The following is a 27,850-nucleotide window of genomic DNA, read 5'->3' as shown; positions in this document are numbered from 1 at the left end:
GACAACTTTTGAGATTATGATTAGGAAACACCACAAAATGTTTCATTGTCTAACGAAGATCAATCAATCAATATAATTATTTATTGCTTACTTTTACATAGGAGCACAAGTTAGGTATAGGTCCCTACCTACATAAAGCGGAATGGTACATTGCCATACATGTAAATATATTTTTAATACAGTTGCTCAAAAAGTGCTACTTTACGTAGCTGTTTAGCGTGCGGAAAGTTGGTTATCTCGAACTAGTGCTTTTTACTTTTCCAATTTTTTTAAATTTATACTTGTTCCAATTCACGACTACTTATTGATGAGTGTTAATATTAGTTTCCTTTAAACGTCGTAATCAGCATAAAAACCTACCGTTAATGTAAGAATACGAAAAATATTACATATTTCATATTTAATTACTTACCTCTTCATCATTATAACACGTTTATTTTTTAATATTCAATATTGAAAATTCCGTTCTTACGCCCATAGATATAATATACTTAAAGACGACGTCTAACCGAGCTGTCACTGTTACCACTTTTGTTTAGTGTACGATTAACAATGTTTTTCTTATTTTTTCGCAACTGTATTAAAAAACGTCGTTCGATACACGTGCGGAAATGTCATTCTTCACTCGTCCCGAGTCTTGCCACTCGCCTGCGGCTCGTGGCAAGATATCTCGGTACTCGTGAAGTAATGACATACCTTCCGCACTAGCATCGAAATGTACTATTATATGATACTTCTATTGGATGTGCAAGGTATAGCAAAAGCAAGCTACCCTCCGTACTATTTTATACTTTAGATATCTTAAAAAACAATTAGGTATGATGCATCTCTCTCGTTATCGTAGGTATTTTATGTATCTCGTTATGGCTCCTCTACACGATGGGCCAGCGCCGGCCGCTCCAAGGGACGCAGCAATGCGGTAGAATGAGATAGTAATATCACTTGCTCCCTCTAACGCATAAATGCGTCCCTTGGAGTGGCCGGCGTTGGCCCATCGTGTAGAGGAGCCATTATGTTCGTGTACGTTCGAGTTGGCCCCTGATTTTACTTATTGTCAAATATCTCGATGTTTTAATTACTTTTAACCGTTGCCTTTTCAGCATAGCCTTTTAATTAGGTACAATTAACGTTGAGGCTCCAGTGCCCGACACAGCTCCAGTAATCGACATTTTCAATCGTAATGTCTTCAATAAAGTTGACAGGAAGGTGTCGATTATTGGGGTGTTTACGCTAATTTGTCCTCGTCTGCTACTTTGACATTAATCTTTCCTTTTGGCTTCAGACTTTGTCGTATAATGTCTTTTTTTTGACAAAATTTTTGAATTAGGAATTTTATTGTGATGGCCCTAGTGTTGTGAATAACGCTTATTTTTAGGCTTAAAGACTCGAGTCCTCAAGACACGTAAGTCTTGAAGACTAGTATCGTAAGTCTTGAAGACTCAAGTAGGTATATTTGAGAATAGTATTTATTTATTTTACGCGTATGTATGGATGTAAGAAATCGTCTTTACCGCCTTTGAGGCGTTGAACCTCGAGTCTTTAAGCCTCGAAATGAGCGTTATTCACAACAGGAGATGGTCTCAATTTAGGCCTCCAAATTTATGGCTCCTCTACACGATGGGCCAACGCCGGCCACTCCAAGGGACGCATTTATGCTTTAGAGGGAGCAAGTGATATTGCTATCTTATTCTACAGCATGACTGCGTCCCTTGGAGTGGCCGGCGCGGGCCCATCGTGTAGAGGAAGAATTTCAAAGAGACGAGCTATTAAATACTTATTTTAAATAAGGCTTAAGTGCTTATACAAAGTCCAGAATCTAGATTATGCAGTGTTTTTCTAGCAGTTCTAATAATAAGCCTAGAGCTAGGCACGCCAGCCTCGCGTGCTACCCTTTGACCGGGGGTCAATGCCCTATGCCGCAGAACGCCCATACGCGTCGCTGGATTAGTACGATCCTTGATCCTGGGACTCTTATGGTACTGACATGGGATATGGAAATCATATTGTGATATGTCATGTAAGTACTTACGTGTTGTCACGTAGACGTTAGTTTGAATTGATAGCTATAGTTCGTTTTTTTTAGCATTAGAAAGAACTTGAAAGAAGGTAAGCGATCTTGGCATGTCTTTTAATTGAAAAACGCTTTTTAAAAATCAATAACCATTACTTATGAAAGCAGAAGAATATAAATGATCGTATTACATTCATAATTGTTACATATTTGCCTTACCTTATTTTTAAAATGTGTTTTTTAATTAAAAGACACATCAAGATTGTTTACCTTATTTCTAATGCTAAAAAAAACGAAGTATAGTTGCGTTGTATTTTATAATAATTGTTGATGTACTTACCTATTAGGTAAAATTATTTTTTTGCTTGTATGTCAATTCAATGTTGACGTGTAGAAGTGGTCTATTTGCTCAATAAATGTAGAAGTATACCATCACGCCTTTGCACGAATCTACCAAGATCGATTTTCAAAATCAAAAAATCAAAATCAAAATATACTTTATCATAGGCCTAGCAACAAGCTCTTATGAATCGTAATTAATCTTAATCTAATTATCAGAGCAATTTATTGATGTTAATATTATTCCATAATAAAATTGGATTATTATACATATCAAATTTAACACTAAGAATTTCACAAAAGGATCGTCAAACATTAAAAAAAATTGTATAAAAAAAATACTAGTCTAGAATTTCTAGAATAAAAATCTAAATGTCAAAAAAAAGCATAAATAACAAAAGAAGTAGATAGTATTACATCGGAATATCCATTTCCTCATCAATAATCAAATATACCTAATAAATAAATAATAATTTCGAATAACAATTAATCCCACGTTGTATCGTTTGCATCTACCCAACCCTGACCAACCTTAATTTCCCCGTAATTTGAATGCTCAAATCGCTTCAATTAATTCGATTCGATCAGGTAATTAATGGAAGTTCCTATGGATTTTTTTAACCATCAATTATACCTATAAATTAAACAACTGTGCTTATATAGCTTTTTAGCGGATGGTGCTGGGCCTAACATACGGCGTTGCATGAACAAAAGATTTCCTTTGGCAGGATTGGTCCTTAAGTGGAGCCACCGAGATTTTTGATGTAAGTTTTTAAGGGGGGGGGGGCTCTCAACTTGATCTAGATATCTATGTCATTTAAGCTACTAGGCCAAGTTTGGTATCGTTTTCGTATAAATCGGGGATGCCGAATTCATTTATGATATCATAATGACACCATTCCGAAGTAAAAAGACATAAAATATGAAAAAAATACTTTCACATTGCCCACTCATTTGCCGCATGGATAAGCTAAGCGCGACAGGCATATGTAGCCGTCTCTTTTCGCGTGGTCTTGCCTATTAATACCTATTAGCCCCTAAATGGGGCATTAGTCCTAATAAACGGTTGAACAACTGAGTCGTAGGTGTGGTTTAGCTACCATCCTCACTAATCCCTACCTACTATGTAATAAGTATGCGATGTCTGTCTGTCTTTCTGTCTGTTAACGCCCCTAATGCCCTTTAACGTTTTACTGCTTAACAGATTCAGATGAAAGGATAGGAATAATTAATAGGATGAGGATACGGTAGGGATATGTAGGCAACTTCTCACCTAACGGCTCGGCCACGACATTGCGCGACGGCGGCGGCGGCATTACCATAGGTGAGAACGATAGGTCTGATCGCTGCCTCGCTCCAACCTATGGTTGCCGCCACCGCCACCGCCAGTCGAGTCGCGCAAAGTGGTGGCCGAGCCGTAGAGGTCGAATCAATTCAAAGAATACAGGGTGTTTGGTACATCGTTTGCCAAATTAAAACGGCAGATAGGTTGAGTCATTTGCTATCTTCTCAAGCCTAGAAAATTTTGATTTGGTGCAAAAAAAAAATTTCTCTTCTATGACAGTTTTTCGTATATTTAAAATTTTACTTGCGTAGTAGTAAAAAAAACCATGGCCAATTTGTTTTTCTAGACATGAGAAGATAGCAAATGACTCAAGCTATCTGCCGTTTTAATTTGGCAAGCGATGTACCAAACACCCTGGTATAGCCTGTCTCAAATCTTACTTACACATCTCATATTAAATATGTCCAATATTTTGATCCAATGTCATTGCGTCTCACTGTTTCGTCTATCTCATACAGCAAAATGTGAGACAAAATACACTTTGGTTGGACTAAGAAATTGGACAGGTGGAATACCACCCTTAGGTACCACAAATTTCCTAAAAACATTGCTAGGAAACCAACCTAATCCCAGCTAGGTCTATAGTTTCTCCAGAATGGTTGTGTGGTTTAAGACTAGAGATGCAACGGATAGTTGTTTGGCCGGATACCGGATACCGGATATTCGGCCTGACCATCGGCCGAATATCCGGTATCCGGCCGCCGTATATTCTGCCAATGGACTTAGACCCTACATTTCGGTTTTTCAGGTGCGCATATTGCAGGTTTGACCTGTGTCCTAGCGAACGTTCGCGCGGACACATTTCTAGGTTCGAAATGAGTGCGCGTGCAAGTCAGTGGAATGTTTAAATTGTTTTAAAATAATAAACAAGTACGATTATGATCAAGACTGTTTCTTAAATCCAATTAGTTAATTTACTCTGCAATCAATACTATCCGGTATCCGGCCGGATAGTAGGACACTATCCGGTATCCGGCCGTTTATTAAAATCATGGCCGGATAGACCGAATGCCGGATAGTAACGGAATACCCTATTTAAGACACGTACAGTCGCCATTAAATATATCGGAGCGGCTAAGGTGCTCACAAATATCTGAACACGCCTCGACTGTCAGGGCGTTAGAGTGCGCGTTCAGATATTATGAACATCTTGGCCGCTCCGATATATCAGATGGCGACTGTACCCAGGCCGTACTGATGATTAAGGTCGTGTCTAACTGGATTTAGCAAATGAGACCATCGCCCTGGCGTCTAGAACCGGGGGAATCTAGTCAAGCCTAGGCTAAGACTGCCTTGAGAAGTATATCTGAACAATTAGCTTTTATTTCAGCCACATTGGCCCCACGAAAGACCAGTGATGGTTTCCAAGCTGACATTATGTAGGTGTAGGTACCTACCTGTTGCGTACCTACCTAAGTACCTACTTACCTATAAATTGTTGTGTTTTGCTATTGTTAGTTAGGTTAGTTAGTTAGGTGTTGTAGGTGTGTAGTAGGAAATAAAATGTATAAATGTTTTTCTAGTTATTAACGTTTTATTAGACCAAAACGAAGGTATAAAATACTTATTACGAATTATTTACGGCACAGGCGTACGAATTTTGTTAAAAGTATTATTGAAAACAGCGCCATCTGCACTTTACGGCAGAAACTAGAACAGCAACCCAAACTCCACGGAGGTTACAATCTACACTAAGTGCGCGGAACGTTCAGTGGTTTGTACATTTCGTAATAGATGGCGCTATCTGCAAAATTACACAGGTTTGATTTTAGCACTATTTCAAATTTGAATGGGAGTGAAGTTTTTAGAAAAAATAGGGTATTCAAAAAAATTACATATTTTATATTCATATTCATATTCATGCCGTGGAACGTCACATATCTTTACTATATCTAATCTAGTGCATCTCTATTTCCTTTCCCGAATCGCGCCGTAAGACTATCGAATCGAAAGCTGCAATCTTGATAAGTAACACGAAAAAACAAATTTTCATTTAATAAATTTCTAAGACGCAATGAAGTCCGTATCAAATTTTATTTTATTTTAAAATATCTATGTTTTGGAGAATCGTTCAAAATAAATTTAAAAAAGTATTTAAACAGTTTCTTGTCGAAAACTTAGTATCGAGGTGGACGGGCAGATCATACACTATGTTGACGAGTACATCTACTTGGGCCAGCTAGTCTCTTTCAGTAACAGGCAAGACAAGGAAGTTGAGCGCCGTGTTCAAAATGCCTGGAAGAGCTACTGGTCCATGAAGGAGCTGATGAATGGCGACCTTCCTATGTCACTGAAGCGCAAACTCGTTGACATGTGTATTCTGCCTGTTCTAACCTACGGCGCTCAAACTTGGTCACTCACAGAGATGACCTGCCACCAAGGATGGAGCTTAGCCACCAAGTGGATGCCGGTAGAGGGACGTGGCCGCGGTAGGCCCAAACGGAGATGTCGAGATGACCTGGACAGCTTCCTGAACAACTGGCCGGAGGAAGCACCAAATCGGGAGTCGTGGAGATTAAGGGGAGAGGCCTTTGCCCAGCAGTGGGACACTCAAATAGGCTATTAAAAAAAAAATATTGAACAGACTTAAAAAAAAATTAGGGGAAGGATTATTTATTTTACCTTATTTGCTTTAAAGATAATTACAAAATACCTTATTATTCCCACGTCTATAACTGAAATATACTCTATTCTAACCTCTATTAATGGAACCCTCTGTAAATGAGACAGAAATTTATTTGTACCTGGCTAACTGAGAGCCTGGGTAAGTGGAATACCTCTTTAAGTGAGATAAATCTGCTCGTCCCTTGAAGTCTCACTTATCCAGGTTTCACTGTATATATTATAAAAAAAAAAACAATTAAGTAATTAGCTAGGTATGTGGATTACGAGAACATCAATAGGTCCTTATAAATACGTCACAAAAGAAATGTAGACAATGATCAGGTAAACATTTAACGTAGCAAAACCGTGACGGTAACGTGACGACACAGAGCCGAACATTTCCGTCAAAGCTTTACGGGTGGCGGGAAACCCACAAGAAAGCTGATTGTGTGTGACGCAACGACACGTAACGACAACGTCACGGTAACATAACGACATCCTCCTCCTCCTTGCGTCGTTATCCTCAGTGATGAGGGTCGTGACCTGCCTTCTGAATCACCTTCTCTCTCACAATTTCTCTACAACACAACGTAACGACATACGTCTCCTATATTTCCGCCAAGGCTCTAGGGGTGGCGGGAAACCCACAAGAAAGCTAATTGTTTGTGACGCAACGACACGTAACTACAACGTGACGATAACGTAACGACATACGACTCGTACATTTCCACCAAGGCTCTAGGGGTGGCGGGAAACCCACAAGAAAGCTAATTGTGTGTGACGCAACGACACGTAACGACAACGTCACGGTAACATAACGACATACGACTCGTACATTTCCGCCAAGGCTCTAGGTGTGGCGGGAAACCCACAAGAAAGCTAATTGTGTGTGACGCAACGACACCTAACGACAACATGACGGTGACATAACGACAACGTGACGGCAACGTAACGACTACGTGACGGTAACGTAACGGCAACGTGACGGTAAAAAACGACATACGACTCGTACATTTCCGTCAAGGCTCTAGGGGTGGCGGGAATCCCACAAGAAGGCTAATTGAACGCGGCGCGCAATTGACGAATGGTTTCGTTTGACAGACTATGGATGAATAGACAACGTGAGTTGGCATTAGGGAGGGGTTATGGTCATATGTACCTACAGTCAGCAATATTCGCTTAGCACCTTTGCAAACAAACTTCTATCTATACAATGAAGTATTTGAACAAATTAAATTATTATTTTTTCTCGCTAGCTCGGTATCATCATGGGTATGATCCAGCTAGAAAGGTTCGAACCATACTGTTCTACCTTAGAGATGGCTAGGGGGCGCCACAAGCCTTCAGTAAAAAGTGCATATACTTGGAAAATTTGATTAATGTCTCTGTGATCCGGTGGCCGAGTGGTTCAGGCACCTGCCGCGATAGCAGAGGACGCTGGTTCGATTCCAGCCTGGGGCACTGGAGGCCTTGGTCACTTTTTCTTAGTATATGACATTTATTTCAGTTTATAAACTTCTATCTTATGCAGGGGGTCACTTTTCTCTGCAGCTGACTGTAGCTACTTATCCTTTCTACGATTTTTGCTGGAAGGGACAGAAAACGGTTTAAAGTTATTGTCCTGCTCAGCAAGATAGAACAAAGTTTCTGGCGAAGGAATAGTTGTAATAATCCCTTGAATGTGATGTGAAACATGTAAAAATAACATGTAAGTACCTAATTAAATATTTTGTGATGTTAAGATTTTTATTTTATAGGAAAAGTAAATTTATTCATGCCTAATGTCACTTTTACGTTAGATAGAGTAAGATATCTATTAGATGTGAATTGTATCTCTAAGTCATATCCACTGGAAATCGTTCAAGAGTATCGCCAGAATCGCGCAAATGTCAGGTTAGATCTTAAGCATATCGTTATCGTATCTTGGTGATGTCTAAAAGATATCTAATAGATGTCTATTTCAAAATCCGAATCGGGCCCTCTCTCGAGATATTTGTCGCCTTGCAACCGGGAAGATTTTTGAGAATAGGGGTGTTCAAAATGGACCCCTAACCCTACTGACCTACCTAACCTAACCTTACTGTGTTCAAAGTTAAAGAGAAAAACAAGATTTAGATATTTGTAAATAGTCCATATATTTACTTAGGTAGGTACCTAAGTAACTGCATACTTATTCCTCATATTTTTACGTGCCGTATCTACGCTATCTATGTCAGTGGTTTCGATAACTTCATCTGCTGCTAGGGTTGCCCCGTAATGTGTTCGGCGAAAATTTCTTTCAACCCTTTCCTTTTTACTAGTGTCAGCGCCACTTGCACCATTCCACTAACCCGGGGTTAACCGGTTAAACATGGAGTTACCATGGTTACCAGTACAATTTGACATTGAGTTAACGGTTTAATCGCTTAACCTTGGGTTAGTGGGATGACGCAAGTGGCCCTTAGACTAATAAAAGTCTGTAACAATTTTGATAGCTCACGCAGTGTAAGTGTTATTTTAAACGTCAAACTTCTACGAAATTATGACGTATAAAATAACACTTGCACTGCGTGTGTTATCAAAATCGTTGCAGACTTTTCTTGGTCTAACTCTACTAGTAGCAAAAAGTGACAATAATTAGGAGAGTGACTTTTAACGTCAGCAACCATCTTTTTATAAAAAGTGTAATGGCTCCTCTACACGATGGACCAATGCCGGCCACTCCAAGGGACGCATTTATGCGTTAGAGTTAAGTGATATTGCTATCTCATTCTACCGCATGGCTGCGTCCCTTGGAGTGGCCGGCGTTGGCCCATCGTGTAGAGGAGCCATAATATTCCAGCAACCAAACCAAGGGGTCATCGTACGATGCGTGTACGCAGCTGACATTTTTTAAAACTACCAAAAAAACCCTTTCAAACTATACAATTGGCCAACGAAAAATAGTATCTCGTACCTTTTAATAAGGTCGTAAGCACAACCTTTTAACCAATAATCCCTCAATTTATTTGACAAAACGTTTTTATAAATCCGTGACAATATGCGTTGAACAACTTTATACACCCCTATTGTACTTTTTATTTGAAAGCCAAAATAACGCATCTCTAAGAACTGTTATGCAATTCTGGACTGTAAACGTGTGCTATTTAAGCCGTGATTCGTATAATATCGGATAATAACTTAACCGAAAAAAAACTTATTCGAAAATTAAAAAATCTGGCAACTGATTTTCGTGGATCGCTATTTGGATCCAACCAATGATGTTTTCAGAAAGTAACACCCGTCTCGTAGTCAACAAGAAATGTTCTGACAAGACGTGTATTGGTTGCTAAAATAGAACCGTTTTTCCCCCGAAGGGTAAAAAACGGATATTTAGGTTCCTGCCGAAGCTTGAACCACATTATGAGATAACACCCTTGTAACTCAGCCCTAATCAAGCGAATTCATCAACTAGTAGCGCCATCTATCGCGCCATTCAAGTACTAATGTCGCCCGGTTGCCAGCGCTCGGCTGCTTTCTCTTCAGTACCACATAAGCCGGCAAGGCCCTTAGGTGTGGTTCAAGCTTCGGCAGGAACCTAAATATCCGTTTTTTACCCTTCGGGGGAAAAACGGTTCTATTTAGGTGTCCGTGCCTTCGCTTGAACCACATTATGAGACGTGTTTAAACCTCTGCCGGCGCTGGTCCGGGCGTACTGTGACTGATAATATTTATATCTATGCAAAAATCACATAATAAGAACGTGGGCTTGAAATTTATTCCATATAGATATACTAAATATTATATACTAAATATTATTATTAGATATTGTTTGCGTGAAACCTTAACTAGATTTTCCTTATTTGGAATTACCGATAGATGAGACAATTGTTAGCACTGACTGGCAACATAAGTTATCCGTTGCTACTATAAAATTACTTAACTTTTTATATAAAACAACTGTGTAATTATTAGTTGAAAAGTTGTCCCTAAAATCATAATTAAAGACATAAGAAGGTACTTGTAGGTCGTACAATTTTTAAGTGTAACCACTATCTGAAGTAGTAGCTCTGATGCATGTAACGTGAACCACATCGAGTGAGTTTTACACTAAACCCTTCCAAACTACCTCTGATGCTTTCCTTACAATAGCCCACTAGGTGATAAAAAGGTTTTGTTGTATGATGTAATGATATTACTACTACTTATCTACTGCTTACCACAAAAATAGCACTGTCGGCCCATCCACTGTTTAAAAATTTGTAACTAATTGGAAAAGCTTGGGTTCTCTCTGATTTATCGTATTTTCCAACAATTTAATGTAAATTGGTAAGTTGCATCATATGATAGGCCAGATGTAATGTTATATAGGTCTATGTGGACAAATAACCAAATGTTTGTAAGTATAGGTACCCACTAGAATACGACATTGTCATTATTTAGATATAAATAGTTATTGACTAGGTATACCAGGTTTATTTGTTAATGGGCTATCATTACATAAGGACAACATATTCCTTAAACAAACGTGTAAAAAAAAAATTATAAACTTGATGTACTTATTTGTGGAAGCCATTGAGATTTATTTCGAATCGAGTACTCCTCTGCCTGAAAGTAGCGTCAGAAAGTGAAGAAGAAAATACAACACTTCATGACTTGATGCATGCGTTGCTAACTAGTAACAACTCTCAGCAGTAGATAGTTTCAACTGAGCCGATAATACATCCTACCTTACTGATTAGTTTTAGGCGAGGGTTGCTTTAAAAACAACCATATTAATAGTAATTCATGAATAGATATTAATTCTTTTATGAAAAGGTAGGCCTCCTAGTTCTCCTACCTATTTCAAGTGTCAATTATGAATCACAGATAACTGGAAACATGTCAATTAAGCTGGTGCCGGGTCAACCAAGCTTTTATATTATATGCTTGTCAGTCATGCAAGCGAATGTATTTAACGAATGAACAAAATCACTGACACGCAGGTGACAATCGTATGAAGGCGATGATTATGAATCTAAAGTGATGCTGACAACTCCAGTTGTTGTGGATGACATCTCTCCATGATATTGTGCGTAGACTGAAGATCCGTCTACCATGTAGGATATTTTAGAAGATTTTTTAATCTTTGAATAATTCCAATGCCTTCAGCTATAATTTTTAGGCTAATTATAACAAAGGCTTGTAATTGTAGGTTGTTTAATGTTCACTCTTTCTGGTGGTAAGCTGATTCCCAAACTGAAGATTTTATGGTTCGCGCGCTGGTAATGGATTGTACGATGCTTTATTGTTAGACTTAGCACGATTTGTGAGTTTTTAATGCTTTCGTATACATACAATCTTCTATAAGAGTGTAAAAACCTCTTGACTGATGGTGGAAGACTCTTTGACTAAGAAAAGAGTACAACCTTTTCAAACCAATTGCGAAACTTTCGTAACACCCAGAAAAATTAAAACATTATTATTATTTGTATATGGTGAGAACCAATAAGTTCTTGGCATTATAGCATTGTAGTTGCACAAGCCACGGGTGTCTCATGATATCATCTAATCTCAAGTGCTGCGCCAGCAACGGCGCGCGCGGGCGATGCTGTGGCACAATTCCTGTCAAACCTTAACATGTGTAGACGCATTAATTACCAAATATTAATTTGATTACTTAATTTGTACTTTGAAGCCCCAATCCGCATTAGGCCAGCATGGGGACCCTAGCCCAAGCCCTCTCGCGAGTGAGAAGAGGCCTGTGCCCCGTAGTGGGACGTATATAGGCTGAATTATTATTATTAATAATTTGTAGGTACTTTGGTTAGAAATTTAGCAATACAAGGACGTTGTATGATATTTATTGGCTTTCGTGCAATTAAGTTGTGTATCAATTGATTTTAGACTGTTTTTATTGTCGTGAGGGAACCCTAGGGTTAATTAGGCATCATGATGCCCACAAATAAACAATTATTTGATGATCTTGGCCTCTCTGCGACATATTATATTTATGTCACTACCTTGACGTAATCATAGAATAAATAATAGTATGTACTGTAGGTACAGAAGGTTCACTCTCTAACAAAACGCGTCTATTACGACAGATTATGACCGCAAGGTGGCGCAAACGCGAGCAGGTGTCCGTTACATAGCGGCGCGCGGCAGCTACTAGTGCTAGACACCAAAATTGGTGTGGGCCGCATTTACTTGGAGCGACGCGACAAAATCGCGGAGTGAGCTACGCCTGACGTAACACTGATATATGTCTACAGATATCTCATATGCAATGATGTAAGCATATTATCATGAATATATAAATATATGAATTGTAGTTGTCTTCACAACTAATGCTGTAATTCTATTAGCAGCACATCTGCCCTTTAACCAAGACACGATGATTTTGTTGGGTACTACACCTGGAACTCTAATTGATTGCATTGACGATGATGTTTCCAATTACATGCCCTACGAGACTTGTTACAACAGTATGCTGTAAACCCTGGACTACTACCTTTCAGCTAAGCTTGTAGTACTTAGATCTGGCAATGCTGCAATGTCGGCAGAACTTGTGTTGATTTTCAGAGTAAATTGCAGGCTCTATTTAACCGGCGAACATATTTGTAGTCTTGATTCACTACCAGGATCACATTTCGCTTAGATCTTGCATTTTGCCTGAACCACCGTATGTTGTTATTCTTTATAAAATCATGTGAGTACTTCCTTATCTGCCAAGGAAGCCTCTCATCTGGAAATCGAAAGAAGGATATTTCTGGTCCGTGTTCTTTCAGAATCCGGTATCTGCTATCGGTGACTGCCTGCAAATATTTTCTACATATTACGGATAGTATGTACGTTTACGTACGTTGTACATTTGTATGTATATTGGCTTGCTCCGCAGTCCACTTGGTTTCAAAGTTTCTGAAGTGACTTCATTTTAAGTTATCTATTTGGAAAAATTAAACAATCATCGTTTAGATGTAGGTAAAGCCGTGGACCGTGGCTGTTGATTCGACAGTTTAGTCCCTTAGTCGGCTTCACCTCTAATTCAATACGCGATTTTTCGAAACAGAATCAGTAACTCCACTCTAACTAAACTACCGAAAAATCTTTTCATTAATTCTTTATTTATTTGCATAATTTGAAGGGGTGCTTCATCGTCTACATAGGCATAACATTTACCACTATAGAAGCCGATGTTTCACGTCCTATTTAACAATCATGGGTAACTATGCGGATTGCTGTACTAAATTAATATTGTACTATATAGGGTCCTTTTAGACATTATGTAAAAGCACCTCCTACAAATGCCGTCTGTTTCCGATAGTTATATCACCAGTAGGAGTTCATTTCCTTTGAAATTGAACTATGTAACGTTTACGGTCAACGTTTTATGATGCATGATTGTTATACCGACGGCGCAGGTTGATTGACAAACCGCTGCTTAGATACTCTTCCGAAGTGGAGCTTGTTGCTTACAGCATTAAAAATGCCTTTGTCAGTTCGGTCTCATGGACGGAATGCGATCCTGCCCCTGTGTTTTCTAGGTATTACTCTTAGTTCAGTGGTCTCAGTTTCACAGCTACATAGTAGACGATTTAACCTAAGTAAAAGATTTATCTGTGACAGGTCGCAATTTTTTAGCTAATTGTCAATATTTAGAGATGCTTCAGTATTCCCAAAGACACTATTAAGTCGCATAGTCATTCATCATTTAAGAGAGGGATTTAGTGCGACGATTATACAGTCATATATATCATTAACTCTTTATTTATTTTCAGGTTTAGAGCCGCAATAAAGAGATATCCTTTGTAAGCCTATGACAGAGCCGTTAATGAATTGGCATTATACGTGTATTGGTATTCCTATTTAGAAGCGAGAGCTTTAGTCTTCTTTCCTTCTTTAAAGCTAACGTCAATTTTTCTTCCCTCCCCCTCTCTCCTTTTGGTATAGGATCTAGTTGGGCAAAGTATAACACACGGTTTTTCACTTTGTACTCTTCCCTTTTCACAGTTTCTTAACTGCTATTTTCCATGGCCAGTTAGTCATTCAGTTTAGGATCCTCAGAATGTATATTTTTGGTTTGTTTGGTATCTCACGGCAATTGAGATGGCAGTTATCGACCAAGACCAACATTTGTACACGACCAAGACGGAAACCTGCCTTTTTCCCCGGCAGGTTGAAACAATTACTGTAACTACATTTCGTTATCAATTTCGCGCCAAACCCGCCAATAGAAATTCTGCTGCTCGTCGTTCTAAAAGGTGACACACCATTTGGTCAGCTACAATGATGATGACGCCCACTGACTGGGTCGCACATTGGTTCATGACCATGCAGACCTTAAATGCGAGTCCGGCCGTGCAGACATCGAACGATAAAGCGACCAATAAGACGTCCGCTACCGTATTAGTGGTAGACCATGAGACTGATGTCATTTCAATTTCAATGTCTTTTCAGAGGACGATGCGATATCGTCTCATAGGACGACGCATTAATGTCTCACGATACGACAAAATGTAGTTTTATGGAACAACGCAATGTAGTCCAATAGCCCATAGGACGCAATATCCTCTTACGGGACGACCACAAGATGGTGAAATGTCTTCTCACATGATGACATAACTCATCGCGATGCCTGTCGTATCACAGGATGACGCCTTATTGTTTACAGGACGACGCTTGATGTCCCACAGGACAATGTCATGTCAACTCACGGGACTATGCTATGTCGTCTTACGCAACGACGCTTGTCGTCCAACGGGACGACGCCATGTGCCATTTATACCCGTAGGTATTCTGTTTATGATGATGGCTATAGGAGCTCACTTAGTCTCATCGCTGGGCCACGGGCACTGAGCGGAATGTCACAAGGTCTTTTAACGAGACGATGCTCGTTGTCTTGCAAGACGCTGCCATGTCGTCTGTCAGGACGATCACGGGACGACGCCATGTCATCTTGCGGGACGACGCCTTGTCGTCTCACGGGACGACGCCATGTCGTCTCACGGGACGACGCCATGTCGTCTCACGGGACGACGCCTTGTCGTCTCACGGGACGACGCCTTGTCGTCTCACGGGACGACGCCATGTCGTCTCACGGGACGACGCCATGTCGTCTCACGGGACGACGCCATGTCGTCTCACGGGACGACGCCTTGTCGTCTCACGAGACACGAGACGACGCCTTGTCGTCTCACGAGACACGAGACGATGCTTGTCGTCTCACGGGACGACGCCATGTCGTCTCACGGGACGACGCTTGTTGTCCCACAGGACAAGGCCATGAGGCGTAAGTACCCGTGTACTTTTTATGATGGTGCCTGTAGGAAGGTCACTGCGTCTCGTCGCTGGGCCATGGGCACCGAGCGGAATGTCACGAAGTCGGAGATTTTCAAAATATTTTTTCGATTTAAATTTCTCGATCTTTTTAAACTTGCTTTGTAAACGTGTTGCTCGGCTGAGTTACAAAAGCGTACTGAAGAGAAAGCAGCCGAGCGCTGGCAACCGGGCGACATTAGTACTTGAATGGCGCGATAGATGGCGCTACTAGTTGATGAATTCGCTTGATTAGGGCTGAGTTACAAGGGTGTTATCTCATAATGTGGTTCAAGCGAAGGCACGGACACCTAAATAACATTATATTAGGTACCTATACAATAATATAAAAACCGGCCAAGTGCGAGTCGGACTCGCGCACGAAGGATTACGTACCATTACGCAAAAAAGGCAAAACATCACGTTTTAAATTTAAAATTTTTACCCAAACCTATGTTTGCATACCACTACTCGTATGCCTTTGGTTCACACAGATCACAGAAAGTTGGTCTGTGGCTCAGTTTAGACCGCACCATCGTTACTACTGCAGAATTGTTGCAAGAAATGTCAACTTTATGTACATTTTTAGACACCTAAGGGTAACATTACATTTCTGACCGCAGCTGCACTACTAGTACAAATGGCGTCGGTTTTATTGTCAATTTGCATAGTAAAATCAATGGCAGTGCTGCTGTCGTTGAAAATGGACTGTCACCTTTACACTTTCTAGTTTTCCTCCCGAAAATTTTCGGCCAATTCTCCCCGCGCGAACCCCCATGCCTAGAGGCTGGCTCAGTGTGGCCGCATCCGCCGCGCGCGCCGCCCGTCCCGACCCCGCCGTGTGTTCCCGCCTTAATTACTGCAAACAATGGTAACACGTCAGTAGTTTTTGCACGACACACGGATTGGTCCTGAGGTGAGTGCGATTACAATTTTCAATGTCAGTGGCGCTTTAGTGTTAAGCATTTTTACTGCGGATTTTCGCGAAACTAGCGCGTTTTCTGAAATTGAAAAAATTCGTTAGTTTTTTTGGTACAGATTTTTAGGAGCGAGTACATAGGCTTGCGGGTTTTCGTGGAAATAGTTCTGAAATGGAAAAATTGTGTTTTTCTGTCAGATGGAAATGGAATTGCGCTTCAGATGACTGTTATAAGTTATGAAAATATTGCGTCTAATGTATAAGTATATGTCTCTATGTATACCGGTAAAATGATACTTGTTTATGTATTTGATTAGGTACCTACTATGTGTATGGTAACCATGATTAAGAAATGATGAGAAATTACATTTGAACACCTTTTTTTTGCCAAACGCAAAAAAGAGGGGTGTTTATATGTTTGTATGGTGTGGTATCGTAGCTCTCAAACGGATGGACCGATTTCGATGCGTTTTTTTTTACGTCAAAGCGAGTTTTCTTGCGGTGATTCTTAGCTACGAGTATTTGTTAAAAAACAATGCAGCAGTTTGAAAAGTATCAGCTCTTTTCCAAAATTATATTGTAAGGTATTTTTGGTATAAATTGGAATTTTTATTTAATAGTTATGGTTTCATTTATTAAAAAAAATATGTTATTACTACGTAATAATATGAGCGGGGTGTGAACGAGTTTATGCTTGGATTTGCTTAAAAATAACTAATGTTATTTTGTTTTCAGAATTAACTGGTATTCTTATGTTTCTCATACAATTGAATATGATTAATATATAAATAAGTAACATAAATACACATAAATACACATATAGTGCCTTTTAGGCTTAAGTCTATAAATATTAAAATAAATATGCACTCCTTTATTTTAGATAAATTTTATCCATAAAATTGTTAGTTTGGCTTACGGCTACGTTAGTTAACTATAACATTATTTATTTATTTATAAATATGATAACGTATTTTGTAATAGCTCTCTTCAATTATCTAATAGCTTAATAAAAAGAGACGTGTCTCTTTAATGTAGAAATTGTAGAACAACGAAATTATAACAGGTACTTTTGAACGCGAACTGTAGATTATTTCTATTTGGAAAAGTATTCCAGGGTGGCTGATACTTTAGGCTCGTTATTTCATACTACTAAATTAATGCTGACTGTTTAAACAAAATAGTGACAATACAGTCATGCATTTTTAAGGTACAGTTCATGCAATAATATCTTGCAGAAAAACACGCGCAAAAAGATCTGCCTTATTTGTAGAGCCATAAAAATATGATTATCTATTATTGCGCGCTTCGTTGTATATTATATTTATACTCACTGTTTTTGCCGATGAGTTTCTGAAGTGTATAAATAGTTATGATATTGACTGTACGTGCTAGAGATAGGCCTGTAGAATATACAGGGTGTTTATTTCAAATGCCTAGTTTTTTTCCCAAAAACACCTACTTAAAAACGAGTGTACCTACAGATTCCAAAACTATCGGCAACGAGCTTTTGACATCCTGCTATTTCAGGCGTCCGTAGGCTACGGGAACAACTTTCCATGGACAGTGAGGTAAAATCAGAACCTATAAGACATGGCTGGCTGTTTATAAAATTAAAATAAGTGTACCAAGAATTTCATAAGACTTTCATATCCTGCAGGAAATTAAAACCTGTGAAAAACCGGAAGTCGTTTCTCACCGGAAATGAATAGGATAATTATAAGACCGCCTTTTGTCTGTCTTCATTAACTTCGATCAATTGCTTTTTCATTATTTTTACTTCTAAAATGTTACTTGTCAAGTCAGACTGACAATAAATAAATAAATTCTAGGAAAATTTTATACAGAATAGACCTAGTCTCACAGTAAGCTCAAAAAGGCTTGCGTTGTGGATACTAGACGACGATATATGTAATGAATAGTTATAAATGTATAAATACTTATACACATAGAAAGTTTCAATATCACAGGAACAAATACTTGTGATAAATAAACATACAATACCCCGGGTACCTCCTGGTTCCGTAGACCTATAATGTGTTATTTTGTCTCAATTTTTTCTTGATTGCCCCGTTTGAAGAAAACCCTGTATACGAACCGCACATTAGAGCTAGAGCAGCCACATTCGCGGCTTCACATGTTTATGTGTTTTGCGTACAGTTTTACTGTTTATCGTCGTATGCGGCTTTTTTTAAACGCGTGTTTATTTCACACGCTATCCCGCATTTCGTACGTTTAACGTGCTAAACCTAAACTGTTTTAACGGTCTTTAATACATGTTACATACTTACATCGGAATATTCGGGGCAAAATTAAATCATACGTATGGAGTTCCTATATGGATGTCATCTCTCGTAAACATAACAGTGATCCATATTTTCATATTTTGTTTGTAATTTGAAAGTATGACTTCTGAAACTTTTCAAATCTTTATTTAAAATACATACCTAAATATAATATGCTTCGTGTAAATTTTATCGTCAACCCCAAAATAATGTTTACACAAAATAAATAAGCAAAGACTAATTTTTGGGAAACGTATCTAGATAATTGAGTTTGTCGATATGAGAAGCCTTGTGAGTAATGTGAGTATCCCCTGATTAATTAAATAATTTATAATTTTATTATCTAAAAAATATTATTCCAAACTGGCTACAATTTTAATAAACATAGATAACAGCTTCGTTATCTATTACCAAAATCGTAATAACAGGAACACACAACCAATCCCACATACACAAAAGTTTAATAAAAAATAAAGTAACCCAACGTATTTATAACGTATTAACGTATACGTATACGTTTAGTAACAATCAATCAATCAATCAATCAATCGTTTATTGATAACAAGCGTTACACGTCATTTAACATTTTCTGTTTAGCACACTTTACATTACAATTATAAATATACATAAATATGTCGTCATTCATTTAGAAATTAAATTACATTAAACTAAAAACTAACGTATTTAGGCCTCGTCTGCGATCTAGTATAGAGGGCTATTGCCAAAGTAAATTTTGTAGTCACGGGACATTTACTGCCATCTATCGACACACGATTAAAACTTAAAATAAAATTGAAAATGTATAAATTAATCAAAATAATTATGTTTACGAATAAATGATTTTTAATTTTTATTGTTCCATACTGAACCATGTTCTTTCACTGATATGTGTTATAATTGTTAAATATCAAAAGGTGTCGCCAACGCCATCTAGCCGAGAATAGGCCAAAGGTATATGGCGCCATCTATTCGAGAATGACTTTTGCTTGATTTCCGAGGCACGTTTTTTTCTTAGACTTTATTTATCTTATACGGAGTTATATATATCTCTGATAGAGACGAGTGGAGCAAGAGGGGGGAGGCCTTTGCCCAGCAGTGGGACACAATGGGCTCTGAATAATAATAATAACGTATTTATTAAATAGAATATCGCACAATAGATCCATTAAACTGCACCCCATTCGATCAAACATCGGCTGGTATGTACATCTAAACATTCCATAAAATAATATTGTACTGTGAAAGCTGATTGACATTGAATTGACATTGATAGACAGCAAATAAGTTATTATTTTATCAATAAAAAAACTTTACAGAAATTTCATGTCGTCAAAGGTTTTACATAAATAAATAAATACTTACGTGGGTCACTCGATAAGTTTTGAGATACAGAAAAACTATTCAAGATATTAAGTACTATTTATTTTACATTTTTTCAGAATACTCTATCATTCTCTATACCATTACCAAGTTTAATTTGTCTAAACCAACTTTAAAAACATTTTTGCCAGTCTTGATCCGTTAGGGCAAAAATCGCAAAGCTGCGGTATGAAAGAGGTTTGTCAAACACAAACTTAGCGGTCAAACTTATAACAACCCTATTTTTGCGTCGGGGGTTAAAATTACCAAGTGTGTTGTTTATATAAGACTAATATATGATGTTTATTATATAATTTGTTTTCGATACTGCCTCTGTTCTAATACGCCACTGATCTAAGCTAATTGGCTAGCCGCTAGCCAAGGACTGAAAAACCGCAAAAGACCGGTAACCTAAAATAAAGGTATCAATTGAGTAGGTATCCACCAGTAATGGTACCCGAATAAAACGGCAAAATACTAGTACCTAAAATAAAGGTATCAATTGAATAGGTATCCAACAGAAACGGTACCCGAATCAAACGGCAAAATAGCAGTACCTAAAAAAAAGGTATCAATAGAATAGGTAATATCCAACAGTAAGTGTACCCAAATAAAACGGCAAAATACCAGTATCTAATATAAAGGTATCAATTGAAAAGGTATCAAATAGTAACGGTACCCGAATAAATAAAATTCAAACGGTACCGTTAAGGCTAACGGTCTTCAGTAGGTAAAGGACCTTATGCCTTTTGTAATAAGGTCTTTGTTGTTTTATAGCTTTTAGGACTGCGGACTTAGAAAATGATAACTGTTTTGGAATCCAACATGTCTGCCGTGCACTTTGACATAAAAGTCGACATAGGAGTGCCGAGTCATCATTTTTGAATTCTGCACGCCCTAAAACCTATGAAACGACACACATGATGACTTTTATGACAAAGTGCACGTCAGACATCTTGGATTCCAAAATTGTCATCATTTTTGAATTCTGCACGCCCTAAAACCTATAAAACGACACACATGATGACTTTTATGACAAAGTGCACGTCAGACATCTTGGATTCCAAAATTGTCATCATTTTTGAATTCTACACTCCCTGAAATCTATAAAACGACACCCATGATGACTTTTATGTCAAAGTGCACGTCAGACATCTTGGATTCCAAAATTGTCATCATTTTTTAATTCTGCACTCCCTGAAACCTATAAAACGACACCCATGATGACTTTTATGTCAATGATGATGATGATGATGATGATGATGACAATATAATTCACAAACAATCACATTGGGATCCGTGTACCTAGTGAAAAGTGAGAGGGAGACACGCGTTACCTCCCGCTCTCGCGAGTGACCGCGTTGAATTGAGGTATCAGATCAAACGCTATAAGGTTTTTTTATTTAAGGGTACCGTTTGGACGGAAGCCTACATTTAACGGTACCGTTTGGGCTAAAGCTTATTTGGATACCTAAAGTATTGATATCAATATGGAATGCTAGTTTAACGGTCGTGTACCTATAAAAAAACACCTAAAGGTACTTTTATTTAACGGTACCGTTTGAACGGAAGCTTGTTTGGATACGGGTACCGATTGATATTGGTACCGAAATGGTACTTTTAACGGTCGGGTACCTTTAAAAAGACCGGTCAAAACCGTTTTTAACGGTACCTTTTCAGTCCCTGCCGCTAGCTAATCCATGAGTCACCGAAGCAATCTCATTAGTCCCCCAGGACCAAATCAGGCTCAAACTATTAGATAACCTACTAATAAAACCTCTATCAGTCTCCCTAAGGCAAACTACACAATACTCGTACTTTAGATAGTTTTTAATAGCAACAGTTTTAAATTCGCTAATACAGTATCTTAACTAGCCATTTTATTAAGTTAATTACTTAACCAACACTACTTAGGGAGCCAGTGACTCACGAAGGCAATCTCATTAGTCCCTCAGGACCAAATCTGGCTCAAACGATAAGATAGCCAACTAATAAAATTGCTCTATAAGTCTCCCTAAGGCAAACTACAAAGCACAATACTTTAGATGCTTTTTAATAGCAACAGTTTATACGAAAACAGTATTTTAAGTACGATTTTTAGAGTAATAAAAACGGTTTAACACAAGATAGGATTACGGAGAGAATAGGGAATATGAAAATGTATCTAAGGTTGCTGCTAATAATTTTGCTAGACCGGAATTGACATAACAATATGATTATGGTCTCTACCAATCTTCTTAATTTACTTTTTAAGGATTGCAAAAGAAGCTGAGATGATTGTGATATTGTGAATGACATTAAGTTTGCGTCCATATTATATTCTAGTTAGTCTAATTCAGTCACTAAAACGGTGTAAATATCCCAAATAATACTTACACCAAACTGTTTTTTGATGCATCATAATAACTTAACAACTGTGTCATATAAAAGGAATGTCAGTAACATTTACAGTTAAAATAGTGGATGATGCTGACTTTGCTTTTATATTACTCAAAAAAGACCAGCTTTAAAAAAGGCCAAATATTTTTTGTACAAACAGCAACACTCTTCACTGTCCATCGGTGGACCTTATGCCTTTTTAATAAGGTTTACGAACTGTTAGTTAACAGTGTGGGCGATGGAAAAGAGTACCTTGCACGTGCAGATACTATACTGCTTTAGCTCCTTATACTGTGTTATCTGTGCCCCTCGTAGTTGCCCCCTTAGTTGGCTCTATTCTATTCTATTGTTATCAAGGGCCCTTCCCTTTGGAATCGTGACTATGACAAAGGGGTAGCCGTAGACAACGTGAATCATACCCAAATCGACTTATATTAATAGCTTTGTCAAGGCGTTTACGTCATTATGGAAATATGTAACAACAAAATCAGAAGTAACGTATTTTGGTAACCAGATGGATTAAGTTTAATAGCTTTATTAAGGCGTATTCGTCATTCTGGATACATGGAGACAAGATCAGAAAGTAACGTATTTTTGGGGTGACAATATGGTGTGATAATTAGGACGGATGGTAAGAGTTGAGATTTAATGACATTCACAATAGTAAAGTACAGTTGGTCGGTAGCAAAGGCATTTGTATTACGGGGTCAGTTGGACTGGTATGGTAATAGAAGGAACAAGATTATGATGTAATAGAAATTGCTTAGGGAGTCGTTTGAAAAGTTAAATTATGGACAAGAATATTCTTACTTACAGAGATCTCTACTCATTTATAAAACTCGTTGAAGCGTGATAAAATACTATCATAAAAGGTACCTAATATTTTGACACAACAAAAATTGCTGGAGTTGTGCTTTAATTAGGTAAGGTAAACGTACTAGTTAGTATTTTGCAATAGCTAGGTAGTTATTGCAAAAAACATGACAACATTTAGGAGTTCCAAGCGTGCCTATAAAGAACTCGCAACTCATAAAAACTGGATTGGAAAACTCACAGACAAACAAGGTGAAACCAAAACAAGAGAAGACATCATCAAGCGAGCTACTACCTTCTACCAAGAACTATATAAAAAACCATCAATAGAAACAGAAATTGAAGACCAACAAAAAACTATAGTAGAAGTAGAAACAGCAGTCGAGGCAATAAGTGAGAGGGAAACAGTGAGACACATAAAGAAACTCAAGCCCGAAAAAAGCCCAGGTCCTGATAACCTAACAAATGAGTGTCTAAAAATTGGAGCACCGATGTTGGCTACACACTTAACTTCACTTTTTAATATGGCACTAGAATCAGAACAAATTCCAACCCAATGGTGTCAGTCACACATTATACTGTTGTACAAAAAAGGCAACCCACTGGACATTGGAAACTATAGACCCATTAGCCTGCTTTCAACAACATACAAACTTTTTGCATCAATACTATTAAGCAGACTAACACCGAATATTGAAAAAAACCAAGCAATCGAACAAGCAGGGTTCAGACCGGGCTACTCTACAAACGACCACATACAGGCTACAGAACAAATAATAGAAAAATATAAAGAATTCAACAAACCGCTGTATGTGGCGTTTGTAGACTATACCAAAGCATTCGACAGCATAATACACTCGTCAATCTGGAGAGCATTAAGGAAAAATAATATAAACGAAAAGTACATAACAGTTATAAAGAATATATATTCTAAAAGTGTGAGCAGAGTCAAACTTGAACGAGAGGGAGATGAAATTATAATAGGACGGGGCCTGAGGCAAGGTGACCTTTCACCCAAATTATTTATAGCTGTTTTAGAAGATATTTTCCAGAATATAGACTGGAAAAATGAGGGGCTGTGGGTGAACAATAGAAGACTCACGCACTTGAGATTTGCAGACGATATAGTCCTTTTTAGTGAAACAGCTTCGGGAATAAAAAATATGCTGCAAACCCTAAACACAGAAAGTCAGAAAATAGGACTACAGATGAATGCCACAAAAACAAAAGTGATGACTAATAGCTACCAACAACCAATAAAAATAGAAGAAAGAAAAATAGATTACGTTCAAGAGTACATATATTTGGGAAAACTCATATCATTTAACAAAAATAGTAACGAAAACGAAATAGACAGAAGAATTAACGTAGCGTGGACTAAATATTGGGCTCAAAAAGAAATTCTAAAAGGCAACTACAGTTTGAAACTTAAGAAAATAATAATGGACTCCTGCATCCTACCCAGCCTCACTTATTCGAGTCAAACATGGGTGTACACCAAGAGGGTAAAGAGCAAAATTCTCGCTTGCCAACATGCAATGGAAAGGAGCATCTTGAAGTTAAGGAGAATCCAGAAAACAAGAAATGAAGAAATAAGGAAGAAAACTAAGCTGACAGATGCCCTTCAACATGCACTATCCCAGAAATGGAAATGGGCAGGACATTTGGCGAGATACCGAGACAAGAGATGGACTCTCCATGCAACCAGATGGCCAGGCCCCACGGGAAAGAGAAAGGCAGGAAAACCATGAAAAAGATGGGCTGACGACATTGTGGAGGCAGCGGGAAGGGACTGGATGGAAACCGCACAAAATAGATTAAAATAGCAAAGCTTGGAGGAGGCCTTTACCCAAACAGGGACCACAAAAAAATAAAAGAAATATATATAGTTTGAAATGAAAAATGTAAATTGTGGAAAAGAAAAGGCTATATAATATAATATTAAAAACGAACTAGTGCTCGACCAGCTAATGCCCAATAGATGACACCTTGCTGTCACCTTTATTGACAATGACTTAAGTTTCAAGATGACATGTACTGGGACCGCGTCGACCACCAGTACGTTTAAGGTAACATAGCTTACGTTACATGCAGTGTTTTGAATATATCACCCGCGTAATCGCCATTAAAGATTTATCGGTGTGGTCAGACTAACCACAAATATCTGAACATATCTATGATCAAGATGTGTATACATATTTACAATTTAGTTATTTTTGAGCACCTTGGCCGCTCCAATATATCTGATGGCGAAAGCACGTAATAAATTCCGCTCCACTTCTTAGAACATTAATAACATTTTTCATTACATTTCAAATTAAAAACGAAAAAGATGGAAACATCAGCGGCAAGCAAATTATGTAACAATGGCAGGACTATTTGTCAAATCAACATTCAAATTATCATAATTGGATAATCGCTCCAGGCGCCTTTGTTTTCCTACTGTGACGAGTTTGCTGAACAAAAGCGTAAGAAAAACTGTTTTTTACCCGATTGAGTGGACAAGTGGGGGTAATGTTTTTCAATAATTACGTTTGTGGGTGTGTCTGTTTCTTTGTAGCCCAGTAACAGTAAATACAAAACAACAGTTACGCAAAACGTTAAATTATTATACATTTTATTTATTTATTTTATTCTTATTAGATATTTTTACATTGCAAGAATCCTACAAACTTTTCATTCGGAACTCAGTTTATAAATAGGCCTTTTATTGCCCAAATAAGCGCCGATTATATTTTTATTAGAGCGTATGAACGACGTTTTAGGGCCAGTTGCACCAACCGACCATTCTTAATAGACTGCATGATCAACATCACTGAACAGAGAACTATGAAAATTACCATTATAATAAATTTTGCGAACGCTTTAATGGTGACAGACAATTTTGTGCAACCGACCCTTAGTCTACAATCGGTAAAAAGTTAAATCGAACAAAACTTTATGTTTACCCCGAGCCAAAAGTAAACAAAGTTTGTGGTGGGGGGATGATATGATACCTACTTATTCCCCAGTGATCATTTACAGATGGTGAGATTGTAGCGGGTAGGCGAATTATCCCTCCGAGTGCGATTTAGTCGATTTTGTAGGTACTAGAACTTATATATAGTAGGTACTTATGATAATAATTATGATGAAGAATATTCCATGAGCCCATTTCAGAATATTTACCAAATTGTCTTGGTTTTGATACGACCCTGAAAATCGTCTTGGTGATTGACGCTACTCACGCACGACTTTCACTTCATTTCGGTATCGTCTTGGGTCGTCCCATTCGTTTTTCGTCAAGTTCTTAAATTAGTCCTATTCTGCTTTCGTCACTCATTCTACATTCGTCACAATCGTCGGTGGCTTTCAATGTAGAATGAGTGACGAAAGCAGAATAGGACTAATTTAAGAACTTGACGTAAAACGAATGGGACGACCCAAGACGATACCGAAATGAAGTGAGCGAAATTTTAATATTTATATTTTCTCTTCTCGCGAGTGTACCTTTGAACCTTCATTGCGTTCCAAAGCAGGTTAGTCCATAGAGGGCAAGAAATTTGTAAGTCAATGAGTGTCTGGAGCGAGCAATTTAGCGAGGGAACGTCACTCGGACGAGGACGGCCGGACAGACTAGTTTTGAGTAGTTTTTCATGGCTGCTATTTAACTGAGCACCAGATTTAATAAAATTTAATACCAAAAAAATCTACTTTACCACCCTAAAATAATGAATGATCACCAAAATTATAACACCATTTTAATGTGAAATGATTACCAATTTTATTACATTTTACTATCCTATTAAAGGAAATGACACCAAATTAATCATTATTAACCCAAAAATTGTAAATAATTACCAAATTTCAAACCCCAATTTAATGTCAATTGATAACCAAATTTTTACATCGTGCTATCCTATTAAATAAAATGACACCAAAATAATCATTGTAAACCCAAAAATAGTAAATGACCACCAAAATTAGAACTCCATTTTAATGTAAAATTATAACCAAATTTTTAAATCTTGCTATCCTATTAAAGCAAAGCAAAATTTTCTAGTAGCATTTCGTTTCTGTATGGGTTGCAGTTCAAACCCAACCTAACCCACTTTTCTAGTAGCATTTCGTTTCTGTAAGGTTCGCAGTTCAAACCTAACCTAACCCACTTTTCTAGTAGCATTTCTTATCTGGAAGGGTCGCAGTTCAAACCTAACCTAACCCACTTTTCTAGTAGAATTTCGTTTCTGTGTGGGTCGGAGTTCAAACCTAACCTAACCCACTTTTCTAGTAGCATTTCGTTTCTGTAAGGGTCGCAGTTCAAACCTAACCTAACCCACTTTTCTAGTAGCATTTCTTTTCTGTAAGGGTCGCAGTTCAAACCTAACCTAACCCAGTTTTCTAGTAGCAATTCGTTTCTGTAAGGGTCGCAGTGTTAACCTAGCCCACTTAACTGATAGCAGTACAAACCTAACCTAACATACTTTTCTAGTAGCATTTCAGTATGCCTACCTAAGTTATGCGGTGCGGGGTACGAGGGTTGAGCGGGAGGGGCTAGTAATTTT

General features: G+C 38.0%; 1 protein-coding gene across 1 annotated transcript in view; it reads left to right on the top strand.

Annotated features, from left to right (window-relative positions):
* The first annotated feature begins 16,301 nt into the window (after positions 1-16,301).
* The window catches only part of LOC134664653 (aminopeptidase N), a 58,087-nt gene continuing 46,538 nt past the window's right edge, over positions 16,302-27,850 (top strand). The window contains exon 1 of the mRNA XM_063521396.1: positions 16,302-16,470. The gene's annotated coding sequence lies outside the window, so the exon portion shown is untranslated. The remainder of the gene's footprint in view (positions 16,471-27,850) is intronic.

The sequence above is a fragment of the Cydia fagiglandana genome, chromosome 5 (genome assembly GCF_963556715.1).
Source record: "Cydia fagiglandana chromosome 5, ilCydFagi1.1, whole genome shotgun sequence".
NCBI classification, from domain to species: Eukaryota; Metazoa; Arthropoda; class Insecta; order Lepidoptera; family Tortricidae; genus Cydia; species Cydia fagiglandana.
This window is presented reverse-complemented; position numbering and strand designations above follow the sequence as displayed.